The 17,022-nt window shown below is 38.8% G+C and overlaps 1 pseudogene; it reads right to left on the bottom strand.

The window, feature by feature from the left end:
- Window positions 1–10,844: 10,844 nt before the first annotated feature.
- On the bottom strand, window positions 10,845–11,963 carry LOC110568874 (immunoglobulin-binding protein 1-like; annotated as a pseudogene).
- Window positions 11,964–17,022: the final 5,059 nt, after the last annotated feature.

Here is a 17,022-nt window from a genome sequence, read left to right as displayed (position 1 = left end):
TAGAACTTCCAGTACTATATTGAATAGGAGTGGTGAGAGAGGGCATCCTTGTCTAGTGCCAGATTTCAAAGGGAATGCTTCCAGTTTTTGCCCATTCAGTATGATATTGGCTGTTGGTTTGTCGTAAATAGCTTTTATTATTTACAGATACATTCCATCAATACCTAGTTTATTGAGAGTTTTTAGCATAAAGCGCTGTTGAATTTTGTCGAAGGCCTTCTCTGCATCAATTGAGATAATCATGTGGTTTTTGTCTTTGGTTCCGTTTATGTGGTGAATTATGTTTATACATTTTCATATGGTGAACCAGCCTTGCATCCCTGGGATGAATCCTACTTGATCATGGTGGATAAGCTTTTTGATGTGCTGTTGCAATTGGCTTGCCAGTATTTTATTGAAGATTTTTGCATCTATGTTCATCATGGATATTGGCCTGTAGTTTTCTTTTCTTGTTGAGTCTCTGCCGGGTTTTGGTATCAGGATGATGTTGATCACATAAAATGATTTGGGAAGGATTCCCTCTTTTTGAATTATTTGGAATAGTTTCAGAAGAAATGGTACCAGCTACTCTTTGTATATCTGGTAGAATTCAGTTGTGAACCCATCTGGACCTGGGCTTTTTTGGGGTGGTAGGCTCTTAATTGCTGCCTCAACTTCAGACCTTGTTATTGGTCTATTCAGGGTTTCGACTTCTTCCTGGTTTAGGCTTGGGAGGATGCAAGTGTCCAGGAATTTATCCATTTCTTCCAGGTTTAATAGTTTATGTGCATAGAGTTTTTTGTAATAATCTCTGATGATGGTTTGAATTTCTGTGGAATCTGTGGTGATATCCCCTTTATCGTTTTTTATTGCACCTATTTGGTTATTCTCGCTTTTCTTTTTTATTAATCTGGCTAGTAGTCTGTCTATTTTGTTGATCTTTTCAAAAAACCAGCTCCCGGATTTATTGATTTTTTTGAAGGGTTTTTTACGTCTCTATCGCCTTCAGATCTGCTCTGATCTTAGTTATTTCTTGTCTTCTGCTAGGTTTTGAGATTTTTTGATCTTGCTCCTCTAGCTCTTTCAATTTTGATGATAGGGTGTCGATTTTAGATCTTTCGTTTCTTCTAATGTGGGCACTTATTGCTATATATTTTCCTTTAGAGACTGCTTTAAATGTGTCCCAGAGATTCTGGTATGTGGTGTCTTCATTCTCGTTGGTTTTGAAGAAGATCTTTATTTCTGCCTTCATTTCATTGTTTATCCAGTCAACATTCAAGAGAAAGTTGTTCAGTTTCCATGAAGCTGTGCGGTTTTTAGTTAGTTTCTGAATTCTGAGTTCTACCTTGATTGCACTGTGGTCTGAGAGACTGTTTGTTATGATTTCCATTCTTTTGCATTTGCTGAGGAGTGATTTATTTCCAATTATGTGATCAATTTTAGAGTAGGTGCAATGTGGTGCTGAGAAGAATGTATGTTCTGTGGATTTGGGGTGGAGAGTTCTGTAAATGTCTATTAGGTTTGCTTGTTCCAGGTCTGAGTTCAAGTCCTGGATATCCTTGTTAATTTTCTGTCTCGTTGATCTGTCTAATATTGACAATGGGGTGTTAAAGTCTCCCACTATTATTGTTTGGAAGTCTAAGTCTCTTTGTAAGTCATTAAGAACTTGCCTTATGTATCTGGGTGCTCCCGTATTAGGTGCATATATATTTAGGATCATTAGCTCTTCTTGTTGCATTGATCCTTTTACAATTATGTAACGTCTTTCTTTGTCTCTTTAGATCTTTGTTGGTTTGAAGTCTATTTTATCACAGATGAGAATTGCAACTCCTGATTTTTTTTTTTTTTGCTATCCATTTGCTTGGTGAATCTCCCTCCATCCCTTTATTTTGAGCCTTTGTGTATCCTTGCATGTGAGATGGATTTCCTGCATACAGCACACTGATGGGTTTTGGCTTTTTATCCAATTTGTCAGTCTGTGTCTTTTAATTGGGGCATTTAGTCCATTTACATTTAGGGTTAATACTGTTATGTGTGAATTCAATACTGCCATTTTGATGCTAGCTGGCTGTTTTGCCCATTAGTTGATGCAGTTTCTTCATTGTGTTGATACTCTTTACCATTTGGTATGTTTTTGGAGAGGCTGGTACTGGTTGTTCTTTTCTATGTGTAGTGCCTCTTTCAGGAGCTCTTGTAAAGCAGGACTGGTGGTGATGAAATCTCTGAGTACTTGCTTGTTCGCAAAGGATTTTATTTTTCCTTCATTTATGAAGCTTAGTTTGGCTGCATAAGAAATTCTGGGTTGAAAGTTCTTTTCTTTAAGGATGTTGAATATTGGCCCCCACTCTCTTCTGGCTTGTAGGATTTCTGCTGAGAGATCTGCTGTGAGTCTGATGGGCTTCCCTTTATGGGTAACCCAACCTTTCCCTCTGGCTGCCCTTAGCATTTTCTCCTTCATTTCAACCCTGGTGAATCTGATGATTATGTGCCTTGGGGTTGCTCTTCTTGAGGAATATCTTTGTGGTGTTCTCTGTATTTCCTGGACTTGAATATTGGCCTGCCTTGCTAGGTTGGGGAAGTTTTCCTGGATAATATCCTGAAAAGTATTTTTTAGCTTGGATTCATTCTCTCCGTCACATTCAGGTACACCTATCAAACATAGATTAGGTCTTTTCACATAGTCCCATATTTTTTGGAGAGTTTGTTCATTCCTTTTTACCCTTTTTTCTCTAATCTTGCCTTCTCATTTTATTTCATTGAGTTGAACTTCGACCTCTGATATCCTTTCTTCTGCTTGGTCAATTCAGCTGTTGAAACTTGTGTATGCTTCCCAAAGTTCTCGTGTTGTGTTTTTCAGCTCCATCAATTCACTTATATTCCTCTCTAAGTTGTTTATTCTCATAAGCATTTCGTCAAATCTTTTTTCAGAGTTCTTAGTTTCTTTGCATTGGGTTAGAACATGTTCTTTTAGCTCACGGAAGTTTCTTATTACCCACCTTCTGAAGCCTGATTCTGTCAATTCATCACACTCATTCTCCATCCAGCCTTGTTCCCTTGCTGGTGAGGAGTTGTGATCCCTTGTAGGAGGAGACGCATTCTGGTTTCGGGTGTTTTCATCCCTTTGCACTGGTTTCTTCCCATCTTTTTGGATTTATCCACCTGTCGTCTTTGTAGTTGTTGACTTTCAGATTGAGTCTCTGAGTGGACATCCAGTTTGTTGATGATGAAGTTATTTCTTTATTTTTCTTATTTTTCCTTCTAACAGTCTGGCCCCTCTGCTGTAGGACTGCTGAGGTCCATTCCAGGCCCTGCTTGCCTGGGGATCACCTGCAGCAGCTGCAGAACAGTAAGGGTTGCTGCCAGTTTCTGCTTCTGCTATCTTTGTCCCAGAAGGATACCCGCCAGATGTCAGTCCGAGCTCTCCTTTATGAGGTGACTCTTTGGATATACAGGAGTCAGGGAGCCGCTTGAGGAGACAGTCTGTCCTCTATAGGAGCTCAAGTGCTGAGCTGTGAGCACCATTGTTCATTCAGAGCTGCTGGGCAGGTACGTTTAAGTCTGCTGCAGCAGAACTCATAAACGCTCCCCCCTCTTTTTTTTCCCCAGGTGCTCTGTCCCGGGGAGTTAGGGCTTTATTTACGAGTCTCTGTTGTGCTGCTGCCTTTTATCAGGGCTGCCCTGCCCAGCGAGGAGGCAGCCTAGTCATTGTCTGCCTGCAGAGGCTTTGCTGAGCTGCTGTGGGCTCTGCCCAGCTGCCATGTGAAGTTCCCTGCAGTTCTGTTTATACAGGTGTAGTTAGAACTGCCTTGGCAATGGTGGCCCACCTCTATATAATGGCAGGCTGCCTCGGCAATGGCGGGCTGCCTCAGCAATGGCAAACTACCTCTGTAGTGGTGGACTGCTTCGGTAATGGTGGACGCCCTTCCCCCACAGAGCTGGACCGTCCCAGGTTCAGCTGTGCTTGCTGTGAAACTCTCAATCCAGAGCATTTCCGATTGCTCTTTTTTTGTGGGGGTGGGACCAGTCAAGCCTGATCACCTGGCTCCCTGCCTCAGAGCCTTTTTTTTTTTTAGTTGAACGGTTGACTGTCTCCCAGGTGTTCCAGTCGCCTGTTGAAAAGGCGCCGAGATCTGTGTGATTTCCCGTGTGGCAACCCACTGCACCAGCTGAAACAGTGGCGCTGATATTCGTGGCACTTTTTTGCCTGGGAATCTCCTGGCCTGGCTCCCTGTTTCAGTCCCCTTTCTAATCAAATGAATGGGTGACTCTACCTTCCCAGAGCTCCAATTGCCAGCTAAAACGTTGCCCAGACCCGTGTATTTTGTACAGAGAACTGCCACACCAGGGCGCTGGCAAAACAACTGCACTGGCCAAAACAGCCATGCCGGTGAAAACATCCATGCCAGCCAAAACAGCCGCACTGGCCAAACCAGCCGCACTGTTGACCCATGGGGCTCCTCCGCTTGGGAATCTCCTGGTCTGTGGGCAATAAAAATCCATCTGGAAATGCAGCATCCACTCACCCTCCACGCTTTCACTGGGAGCTGCAATCCTTAGCTGCTCCTAATCGGCCATCTTGGATCCCTCCCATTCTTTTTTTTTAAATTGTGCTTTAGGTTCTGGGATACATGTGCATATCATGCAGGATTGTTGCTTAGGTACATACAGGGTAATGTGGTTTGCTGCCTCCATCTACCCGCTGTCTTTATCTGGCATTCTTTCCCATGTTATCCCTCCCCAACCTCCCCACCCCCACTGTCCCTCCCTTATCCCCATCAACAGACCCCAATGTGTGATGTTTCCTCCCTGTGTCCATGTATTCTCATTGTTGAACACCCACCTATGAGTGAGAACATGTGCCGTTTGAGTTTCTGTTCTTGTGTCATTTTGCTGAGAATGATGGTTTTCACATTCATCCATGTCCCTACAAAGGACAAGAAATCATCATTTTTTATGGCTGCATAGTATTCCATGGTGTATATGTGCCACATTTTCCTTGTCCAGTCTATCATCAGTGGGCATTTGGGTTGGTTCCAGGTCTTTGCTATTGTAAACAGTGCCACAATGAACATACGTGTGCATGTATCTTTATAATAGAATGATGTATAATCCTTTGGGTATATACCCAGTAATGGGATTGCTGGGTCAAATGGAATTTCCATTTCTAGGTTCTTGAGGAATCGCCACACTGTCTTCCATGAGGGTTGCACTATTTACACTCCCACCAACAGTGTAAAAGTGTTCCTATTTCTCCACATCTTCTCCAGCCTCTGTTGTCTCCAGATTTTTTAATGATCACCATTCTAACTGGCATGAGATGGTATCTCAATGTGGTTTTGATTTGCATTTCTCTAATGACCAGTGATGATGAGCATTTTTTCATGTTGCTTGGCCGTATAAATGTCTTCTTTCAAAAAGTGCCTGTTCGTATTCTTCACCCACTTGGAGTTGTTTGGTTTTTTCTTGTAAATTTGTTTTAGTTCTTTGTAGATTCTGGATATTAGCCCTTTGTCAGATGGGTAACCTTCTTGTACTTGAATGTTGATAACTTTCTCTAGGTTTGAGAAGTTCTCTGTTATCCCTTTTAATAAACTTTCTGGCCCATCTCTCTCTATACCTACACTTAAGGCCAATAACTCTTAGATTTGCCTCTTTAAGGCTATTTTTGACATCTTGAATGAATGCTTCATTTTTAAATTTTTTGTCCTTTGTCTTCTCTGTGTATTTTCAAATAGCCTATCTTCAAGCTTACTAATTTTTCTTCTACTTGATCAATTCAGTACGTCAGTTGCATTTTTCAACTCCAGAATTTCTACTTGATTCCCTTTAATTATTTCCATCTGTTTGTTGAATTTGTCACATAGAATTCTGAATTCGTCCTCTGTGTTATTTTGAATTTCTATGAGTTTCTTCAAAACAATTATTTTGAATTCTCTGTCTGAAGGGTTACATATTTCTGTTTCTCTGGGAATGGTCACTGGTGGCTTATTTAGTTCATTGGTGAGGTCATGTTTTCTTGGATATTCTTGATAATTTGGATGTTTGTTGGTGTCTGGACATTGCAGAGTTATGTATTCGTTGTAGTCTTAATAGTCTGCATTTGTTTGTATCCATCCTTCTTGGGAAGGCTTTCCAGGTATTTGAAGAGACTTTAGCATTCCCATCTAAGCCATATGTGCATTAAGGGGCACTTCAAGCCCAGTAACCTTGTGATCCTTACAGAGTTGTGGAAGTATCACCTAGATTGTCTTAGGTAAGTTTTGGAAGTATTCTCTGTATTAGTAGGCAGAAACTCTTGTCCTCTTGTATTACTTTCCCAAATAAATGGAGTCTCCTCCTCTGTGCTGAGATGCCTGGAGCTGGGGTTAGCATGACATCAGCACCTCTGTGGCCACCACCACTAAAACTGCACTGGATCATACCTGAAGCCAACACTGCACTGGGTCTCACCCAAGGCCCATTGTAACCACTACCTTGTTACCTCCTATGTTTGCTGAAGGCCCTAGTATCTACAGTAAGCAGATGGCAAAGTCAGCCAGGCTTTTGTCCTTCCATTTAGGGTGGTGCATTCCCTCCAGGCCACAGGCAGGTCCAAAATGGCATTCAGGAGCCAGGGACTGGAGTCAAAAACCTTACAGATCTACCTGATGTTTAATTTAATTATGGCTAAGCTGGCACTGACCAAGAGGCACAATTCTTCCCACCCTTCCTTCCCACTTTCACAGGCAGAGAGGCTTCTCCCCATGGCCACCACCACCATAGGCCCATGGGGAGTAGTGTCAGCCTCCTGCTGATGTTTACTTAAGGCCCAAAGTCTCTTAAGTCAGCTTGTGTTGAATGCTACAAGGCTTGGGACTCACCTTTCATGGAAGTGAGCTCCCCTCTTGCCCAGGGAGCTAGAAATGCCATCTATGTGCCAAGGCCTGGAATCAGGGACCCCAAAGCAGGCTTTTGGGGTCCCTGATTCCAGGCCTTGGCACTTAGATGGTGTTCACTGTACTACCTCACTATAGCTGAGCAGGTACCTAAGGTGCAAAACAAAGGCCCCTTTACTTTTTCCTCTACTTTTCTCAAGCAGAAGGAGTCTCTCACTATAGCCACCACATCTGGAAATGTGCTGGTTTAATGCCAACATATCTTGGAATCTCCCCCAAGGCCCATAGCAAGTACTCCCTCACTACCATTGCTGGTTATTCAGGGCCCAAGGGCTCCTTAGTCAGCAGGTAATGTATCCTGTCAGGATTTGGTCCTTCCCTTCAAGGCAGTGGGTTCTCTTTCATCCCAGGGTTTGTGTAGAAATGTCATCCAGGAGCTAAGGCCTGGAATGGGGGCCTCAAGACTCTGACTGGTGCCCTAGCCTTCTGTGGCTGAACTGGTATCCAAGATGCAAGATAAAATTCTCTCCATTCTTCCCTTTCCTTATCTAAAGCAGAAGGAAAGGGTCTTTGTTGGAGTCACAGCTGTGCAACCCAGGATTAGGGGATGGGTGATGCCAGCACTCCTTTAGCTGTCCTAACTGAGACTCACTAGGTTGCATCTGCCCCAGTTCCAGTGACTCTGAATCCAACACTGCACCAGATCTTGCCTAGGAGTCACAGTGTTTGTGGACTAGACTGCCTTTCAAGTTTATTTGGAACCCCAGAGCACTTTACCCTGCAGTGGTGAGGCTTACCAAAACTCAACTTCCAACTGCTAGGATGGGTGATTCTCCTCTGGCTAGGGCTGTTCTCAATGTTTCCTTCATGAGCAGGAGTCTCATGAAGGAGCTGAGTTCAGCTCAGCTTTGCTTTCCACAATGGCAAGGCAGCACTGAGTTCAACGCAAATCCCACAGTCACTGTTCTTTTCGCTTGCAAGTGCACAGACTGATTCTCAGTGCCACACAGCTACTGCCAAGGAATGCAGGATGGGTGGCATCAGTGATATCAGACTATCTTTCCTACCTACTCCAATGCATCTTTCAAAGATACGAAGTTAAAGTCAGGTACTGTGATTGCTCACCTTTTTTGTGGTTTCTATCAGGTGACTTTGGGGTGTGGATAGTTATTAAATTTGGTCTTTCTGCTGGGTGGGGGATCAGTGGAGGTTTCTGTTTGTCCATCTTGCACCTTGTAGCACCTTTCACAACCCAGTCTCCAAAGTCACACATCATCATTTACACTTTTTTTAATTCATTAAAAGAAAATCACTCAGTCCAACCTATACTCAAGGGACAGATAATTAAACTCTACTTCTTGAAGGGAGGAGTGTCAAAGAATTTATGACCATTTTTACAATCCACTATAATGCAGAAGTCAAAATTTTGAAGGTCACAATATTACATTAGAAATTGCATGCATAACCTTCAAAGCAATAGCAGAAAAGAAGTAATAAGAAAAAAATGATGACTCAAAAAATAGCATGAAATATGACAGGAGAAATAACTACAAAGTTTAATATGTAGTAAATAGAAAATAAAGTGGTGGGAATAGTTCCAAGCATATCATTAATCATAATACATTTTTTAAAGGGCTATTTTCTCCAGTTTAAAAGGACATTTTCAGATTAAATTTTTAAAAATCGAATGTGATGTTTTAAAAAAGAAATTTACCTAAAACAAAATGAACAAGAAAGGTCAAAACAAAAAGAAGGAAAAAGAAAGGATACAGAGTATTTGAAGAACATTTTACAAAAATGATCTAATAATGATTTAGAGAAACTTTTACTCAAAGATAATCTACCTATGAAACAGTGTTAAAAATTAACTTTCACTATTTCATACACACATATGTGTGCATGCACACACACACATCTCAGGAAATTACAAAAGTAAATGTCATTGAGGCAAAATCTATTGATAATGCAATAAACTTAGGCATCAGCCAAAAAATGGTGACTGTAAAACAAAACAAAAACTACAAACAAAGAAACAGAGATTCAAAAAACTATTAGAGGTAGTTTCTTAAATTAGACATTTGAAATAATATAATGTAGCAACTCTGAAATTAAAATTATTTCCCTCTTCTAGGGGTTTGCTGTTGTTGCTTGTTTTATTATTGCTGCTGCTTCTACTGTTTGTTTAGTTACTTTCCTGGACTAAGTCTGAAAACTCTGTACTCTGTCATGTGTTTCCACTGAAGTCTCTTCTTGGTTAGCTTAGTAGTCAGCTAATAATTGGATAGAGTTTTCAATAAATGCCTTGAACCATCTGCTATCTATCCATTAGTCACTTAGTAACCATCTTGGTTCTTAGTTCAACTGCCATAATATCATAGTGCTTATGATCAAGTGGTCCCTATTTTACTTCATAATGACCCCAAAGTGCAAGAGGAGTGATATTGGCAATTCAGACATGTCAAAGAGAAGCCATAATGTGCTTCCTTATAGTGAAATGGTGAAAATTTTTGGCTTCATAAGGAAAGGAAAAAATATATATGCTGAGATTGCTAAGATCTACAGTGAATCTTCTATCCATAAAATTGTGAAGAAGAAACAATAAATTTATGCTAGTTTTGTTATTGTACCTCAAGCTACAGACATTATGACCAAAGCATATAATAAGGACTTAGTTAAGATGAAAAGGCATTAAATTTGTGGGTGGAAGACATGAATAGAAACACGTTCCAATTCATGCAACATATTGCACCAGAAAGCATTAAGCCTATAGGAAAACTTCAGCAAGAGATCTTCCGAAATGAGTGACACAAAGTCATTTGCTGCGAGTAAGGGATGATTACACAGATTCAGGAATAGGTTTGGAATAAAAATGTAATAATTATTGGAGACTCTACATCCGCTAATGAAGAAGCTGCTCCCACATTTCTAGAAGAGTTGAAGAAATTGATTAAGGAGAAAGGATACCATCAAAAGCAGGGCTTCAATTGTGATAAAATTGGACTCTTCTGGGAGATCTCCAATACAGTTTAAATTCATGAACATGAAAAGGAGGCATCAGGGCATAAAGAAGGACATATTAACTCTGGTGCTAGTGGTAATGAAGCAGGGCATATGATAAAAGCCAGAAGGAATGTACAGAGCAGTGAACCCACGTACTTTCAAAAACAAAAACAAAAATTATCTGCCTATGTTCTGACAACATAATCAGAAAATATAGGTAACAGCCATCTTGTTTATGGAATAGTTCTACCAATGCTTCTTCCCAGAAGTGAGAAAATTTTTGGGAGAATGGTTGGAATTTAAAGTCGTGTTAATAATAGACAATGCACCTGGCCATCTTGAATCTGTTTGCTATGAAAATAAAAATGTCCAGGATGTATTTTTACCTCAAAATACAACCTCATTGCTTCAGCCCCTTGACAAGGGCATCATTTGGTTGTCAAGGCCACGTATGTATGTCTGGTATTTGACAACATTTTACAAGAAATTGATTCAGACCCTAATCCAGACATAAAACAGTGCTGGAAATCATTCACTGTTGCTGGTATAATAACATGCATCAAAGCTGCAATTGATGAATTAAAACCAGAAACTATAATGCTTGCTGGAAAAGCTTGTGAAGTCATGAATGATCTTAGTCTTCCCAAGGATCAATGGAGAAGTTAGAAAAATCATTCATGCAGCAAAACAAGTTGGTGGAGAAGTATTTGTTGACATGCTTGATGAAGAAATGGAAGAACATATTGAAGGCCAATGAGAAGTGTTAACAAACAGGAATTAGAAAAACTTGTTGAGTCATCTACAAAGGGAGAGGAAGATGAAGAAACTGAAGCAGAATTGGAGTACTGAAATTTGTTAAAGTGTTTCAAATTGCACAGACATTAACAAATAAAATTATGAATACAATCCTCTGGTGGAACAAAACATTTTTTTTTTTATCATTTGACACTTTATTGAATGCAAAGCAAGATTTAGCATCTTTGCCTTTGTTGTACATAGCTGAAGCGGGAGCCCAGGGAGGAGAGGACAGCATGATTTTTCTTGGTGGGGGAGGTGTGCACCCTGCAGTCCTGTGGTGTTGTGGGAAGATCAGCCCATGTTCTTTCGGTTGCCATAGCCCCTAGGATGGGTGTCCTTCCAGTCATCCCACTCCCGAGCTCTGTACAGTGTTTGTTCATCATCGTCTTCCTCCTTTTCTTCTTGATTTTCCTGTTGCTGAGCTGCTTTTCTGAATTCCTCTGGTGTTTCCTTGGCTATTCCCTGATCTGGTAATGCTCCATATTTCCGATGTTGCTCATACCAGTCACTCACCGTCATAGTTGCCAGACTTGGATAACCAGCTCCAAATACTTTGGCTTGGGCCGTGTATCAAGTGAGAATGAAGGGTTTCATTGGAGGCCTCTCCAGGCAAGATGTGTTAGAAGTTGGTGCCTCTCTTGAAGAGTCTCTTTCTCTCAGGATCTTTATTTCCTGGTCAATGCTCTCAATCTCTTCTAAGCTGGTATCAATCCACCTCTGAAGGTGAAGAAGATAATATTCACAAACACGCTCATCATCTGCTTGACCACTTTCCACAGCAGATTTCATTGTAGACAACCTATGCTCCAACTCCTTCTTCTGCTTTTATCTCTCTATTTTAGCCTGTCTTTGAGATGCCATAGCAACGAGGCTAGGATAAGCCATGGAGGAATTAGCAGTGTGATTTTCAGCTGAGTTGTCCTTGGTTTTGGGCAGCTCAAACTCTGCCACATGATGGCAATGGCACTCAGTTAAGTAGTTTATAAAGTGTTCTTGAGCCCGCTGCAAATGATCTAGATGCTTGCTGGGGTTGACTTGTTTCATGGTGAGGGCTCCTTGAAATGCTGGCACCAACAGATACTTCAGGTCGGTGGAAGCAATCTCTTCCAAATCTTCATTTCGGCTGAACAAGTCAAGCTGCTTTAACATTTCGGCAGCCTTCTCAAGGAGGTGCAGGCCCTTGAACACCTTCTCCTGGACTATCCGGGAACCGGCAGGTTCAGTCACCACTTCTACTTCATCTAGCAACTGTTTGCTGGTTTTGAATAGCTCTGGGAGCCACGGCAGCAGTAACTCGTCTTCAGCGGCCATCTTGAGGAGGGAGCGGAACAAAACATTTAAATCACCCATATGACAACAGAAGGATTATAACCTCTGCAACAATACTTTGATGAGTGAAATAGAAAGAGACAACTTCCTCTTACGATGTTCTTCCAAAATGTTTCCACACACACATACACACACACACACACACACACACACACAAACCTTTAACTATTGAGGATCCCTGTATTATTCCGTTTTCACACTGCTGTTAAAGACATACCAGAGACTGGGTAATTTACAAAGAAAAAGAGGTTTAATGGACTCACAGTTCCACATGGCTGGGATAGCTTCACTGTCACAGTGGAAGGTGAAGGGTATGTTTTACATGGTGGCAGACAAGAGAGAAAATGAGAAACAAGTGAAAGGGTTTCCTCTTATAAAAACATCAGATCTTGTGAGACTTACTCACTACCCACGGGAACAGTATGGGGAAACTGCCCCTATGATTCAATTGACTGCACTGGGCCCCTCCCACAATACTTAGGAATTGTGGGAGCTGTAATTCAAGGTGAGATTTGACTTCATTTGGCTCTCATTAGTCAGGACTCAGCAATGTGACTGATTATTTTTCATTATTTATATTTAATTATTTTAAATTAATAACATATAATTTAATTAACAGCCAAACCATATCAATCCCCAAACATCCACATTGTCTATTCCTGGCATCCAACCATGGACATTATCATGGCTTGATGATCTATGGTCACCCAAAGCAGAAGATCCTCCTTCTGATGTACTGTCAGAAGGTCTGTATTAGCCTAGTAATATGTCACAATGCCTACATCATTCACCTCATATGATTCTCATCACATAGGCATTGTGTCATCTTATATCATCACAAGAAGAAAGGTGAGTACAGTACTATAAGATATTTTGAATTCTCCTGCCTTCGCCTCCCAAAGTGCTAGGATTAAAAAAAAAAAAGATATTTTGACAGAGACCACATTTATATAACTTCTATTACAGTATATTGTTATAACTGTTCTATGTAATTATTAGTTATTGTTGTTAATCTCTTAGTGTGCATAATTCATAAATGAGACTCTATCGCAGGTATGTGTGCATAGGAAAAAACAGTGTATATAGTGTGTAATGCTATCTGAGGTTTCAGGCATGCACTGAGGGTCTTAGAACATATACCTCACAGATAAGAAAGATTATTGTTATGAGGAACTGGAAGAGAGATGGGAATAGGCTAGTCAAAATATCACAAAGCTTATGGTTCTTATGATGATTTAAACATTTTTAAAAAGTAAACACTCCTCAAATTATTGCAAGTCTTTTTGGTTAATTTCTAGAATTCTGAAAATTTAATTCTGACAATTTTAGCTAGAATTTTTATATACTTTATAGAGAAGTAGAATTTTGGAGGTTTTCACTGCATCATTCTGGAAGTGCTTCTCCTAGATTATTCTGAGTTAAAGACAAACTCATAATGGACATTATAGATAGTTTTAAGGCTAACAAAGAATTAAAAACTCATATCTACCTCTGTGGAATGCAGCCAACATTTATTCAGTATAGAAGTTACACCATAGAGTGAATTAACTAGAAAAAATAAAGGTCAACAACAAACAAACTTCATTTATAATTCAGGAAACAATGAAAAAATACAAAACAAATAAAGCCAAAGAAAGTATAAGAAAGGAATTAAAGATATAACAAGGAAACCCTGAAATGCAACAAAACAATTTTTGTGGAACTCAAAAGTCATTCAATATATTTTTATAAAGTACTTTCAATGCTCTAGAGTAGCACTGTTCAATAGAGCTTTCTGTAGTGATGGAAAATCTGCACTATAATCTGCACTGTCCAATTTGGTAACCACCATTTACACTTGAGCCTACTGAGCACTTGAAATGCAACTGTAGAATTGAATTTTACATTTTATTTATATTTAATTAATTAAATACAAATAATTAATTTAAATATATTTAATTACTATAATATACTGTTAAATTAATATAGTATAAAATCATATATTTAATTCATATAGTATTAATTTGTGTTAATTTAATATGTTAAATTCTATTAATTAAATTATATGTTATTAATTTAAATTAATTAAAAATAAATAATTAAAAATAGTCACAGTGCTGAATATTGACTGATGAGCAGGAGTCAGCCAAATGAAGAATGAAAAGAATGACATTCTATGACAGGACATGCCAATTGAAAAGGCTTTAAAGTAGGAACAAGAAAGGCCTTTTTAAGAAAGTGAACAAGAGCTAGTGTATCTGGGGAGCCAGGAACCAGGGGAAGAATAGCCAGAGATGGCATCAGAGAAATAGATGGGGATGAGTGCATGCAGTACTAATAAATCAAGGGAAGGTGCTCGAATTTTATTCCCATTACAATGGGAAACTATTGAAAGTATAATTTTTATTTTAACATGGTCAAGCAAATGCAATATGGAGAATGAATTGAGTGTTGGTGAGAAAAGCAGCAAGACCAATTTAGAGGCAATAGCAATAGCTTAGACCAGATATTACAATATTTCTGACTAAGGCTTTAGTACTGAGGATGATGCAAAGTGATTAGATACAGAATATATTTTATTGGTAGAAGGAGCAGGACTTGTCCCGTGCTACTAAAGGTAAATTTTTTAAAAAGAAAAAGTTTTTTAAAAGACTAAAGAAAAATGAACAGACATTTGCCAATTTTGATTTAAAAAATATAGAAATCATAGCATTTAAATTAAAAAGAGAATATAGCCACAGGTACAGAAGAGATTTCTAAAGTATAATTGTAAAGTGCTAGGTACAATTTCAATCAAAACATTAAAATTTATATTAAGTGGATAATTAAAGCTACATAAATTATGTACAATTTCAATGAAAATATTAAAATGCTATGTACAATTTCAATCAAAACATTAAAATATATTACTTGGATGATTAAAGCTACATAAATTATCAAAAATAGATCACCTCAATAGACAATTAGCAATAAAATAAATTGAAATTTAGTCAAAGATCTATATCCTTAATAGGTACAAGTCCCAAATGGCTTTATGTGTGAGTTCTAATAATCTCTAAGGCATAAATAATGTCTAACTTGAACTATTTGAAAGCATTAAAAAGTTGTAAAATGAACCATTTATTTTCCCAGGAAAATATATCACAGGAAAGGAAAAGTGAAGCAAATTTCACAAATGAAAACAGATGCAAAAATCCTAAATAAAATGCTAGATCAATCCACCACTGTGTCAAAAAAAATAACACATCATGACCAAGTAAGTTTCATTCTAGACATACTAACATGGTAACATATGAGAAATTCTATCATTATAATTCTTCATATTATCAGATTAAAAAGAAAAGATTATCTTAAGAAGTATTTTAATTGGTAACATTTAGTATTCATTTATGATTATAAAAATCCTCTTCTCATTTCAAGAATAGAAAAAAGCTTATTAATTTAGTAATGGGTATCTCACAAAACCATACAGTAGGATAACTGCTTCAGACTACTTTTGATTGACTTGTAGCAGACCAAACCTATTGCCAAGAAGAACTTAAAAGTTGAATAGAGAGTGAAGTGGCTGTCAGAGATGCCTGATGTTTTGGTCTAAGGAGCAGTCAGTGAGTCAATGGAGCGAGCAAAGGATCACTGACATCTGAGAAGGACTACAGAGCAGTACATGCCAGAGGTGGAAGTTCAAGCAAAGGCAGAACAGCTGCACTGAATCACCAAGAGTGTCAATTGTACCCGAAGCATTTTCAGCTGCAGCAAACCTGTGGTGGATTTCCAGGCCAAACAGACAGGTATTCATAACTGAGACACCAAGATGTGGTAAAAGCCATATTGGAACAATGAGGAATCTGATTCCAAGCAAAAACTAGGCTCCATCTACTGTTTGCTTCTGCTTATTCAGGGAGAAATGAGTGATAGCCTAATAAAAAGCCAAATTAGCAACTTTGAAATCTTAAGTAAGAATAGAAAGAATTGAGGCCTTCATCATATTTTCATTTTTACTGCCGTGGAAGCTGTATCTTCAGGTAAATACATAATATAAACATTTCTGGATACAGAGATAGTATTCAAAGAAAAATATTTTGTTTTCTAGAAGATTTATGATGCCAAAAGGAAGGACAAGGGAAACAGTCCATCAGATGACGTCATTGCCCATGTGACCTATTTTTACATCTCTTCTCCCAAGCAGAGGCAAAATATCTGCAAAGAAGAATCCCAAGTGGAATTGTACAGGAATAGTAAATCAAGGAACGCTCATAGAAATCATAACAAAAAGTCAAGATATAGAAAATTGAAGATAATTTCTTTTAAAAATTTTCCTACTCAATTGACACCAAATGACTACAATATAAAACAAAACGGAATTTACCTCAAAAACTCAAATCTCATGTGAGCATATTTCAATACTTGGTCATGTTCCTAGGTCAGTGATAAAATAAAGATCATCAGGAATAATTCTGGACTTTATGCTCCTCTGTAAGAATATTTCTCTTACACCCTGTTGCCTTTCCCATTGATGATTCCTCCCTTTTCCCCTCTTTTATATCTTCTGCCTCACTTTCCATGTTGTATTCCTACTCATAAATAAAAAAATGGTTAAATCATTCCTAAATTTAAAAAACTCCTTCCATAATTCCCAAATACCATTGTGTTTTGTTTCCTTCCCAACCAATCTTCTTAAAAGAATTATCTACATACAGAATCTTTTATCTTTCACTACTGAATTCACAGCAATCTACCCTCTGACTTGTCACTCAGAGGTAACTGCTCTCACCAAAGCCAGCCATGACCTTCTAGTTTCTAAGTTCAAGAGATAATTTGGTCACTCATACTTGACCTGGCTGCATCATTTGTCACTGTTGATCAGCTTCTTTCTAGACTTGGTTTTACATATACCACTCTATTTGTGTGTTTCCTTTCTCTCCTTCTCTGGCTCTTTCTCAGCCCCTTTTCTGGTTTCTTATCTTTTAAAGAATCCTAAATGTTAATGTTTCCCAGGTTTTTATCTTCAGTGCTCCATCCTTCTCAATCTACCAATATTTTGCAGGTAATCTTACCCACTCTT

Source organism: Aotus nancymaae, unplaced genomic scaffold (genome assembly GCF_030222135.1).
Source record: "Aotus nancymaae isolate 86718 unplaced genomic scaffold, 86718_ANA_hifiasm-v0.15.2.pri h1tg000004l, whole genome shotgun sequence".
NCBI lineage: Eukaryota > Metazoa > Chordata > Mammalia > Primates > Aotidae > Aotus > Aotus nancymaae.
Note: the sequence above shows the minus strand (reverse complement) of the source record. Positions and strands in the feature narration are given on the sequence as shown.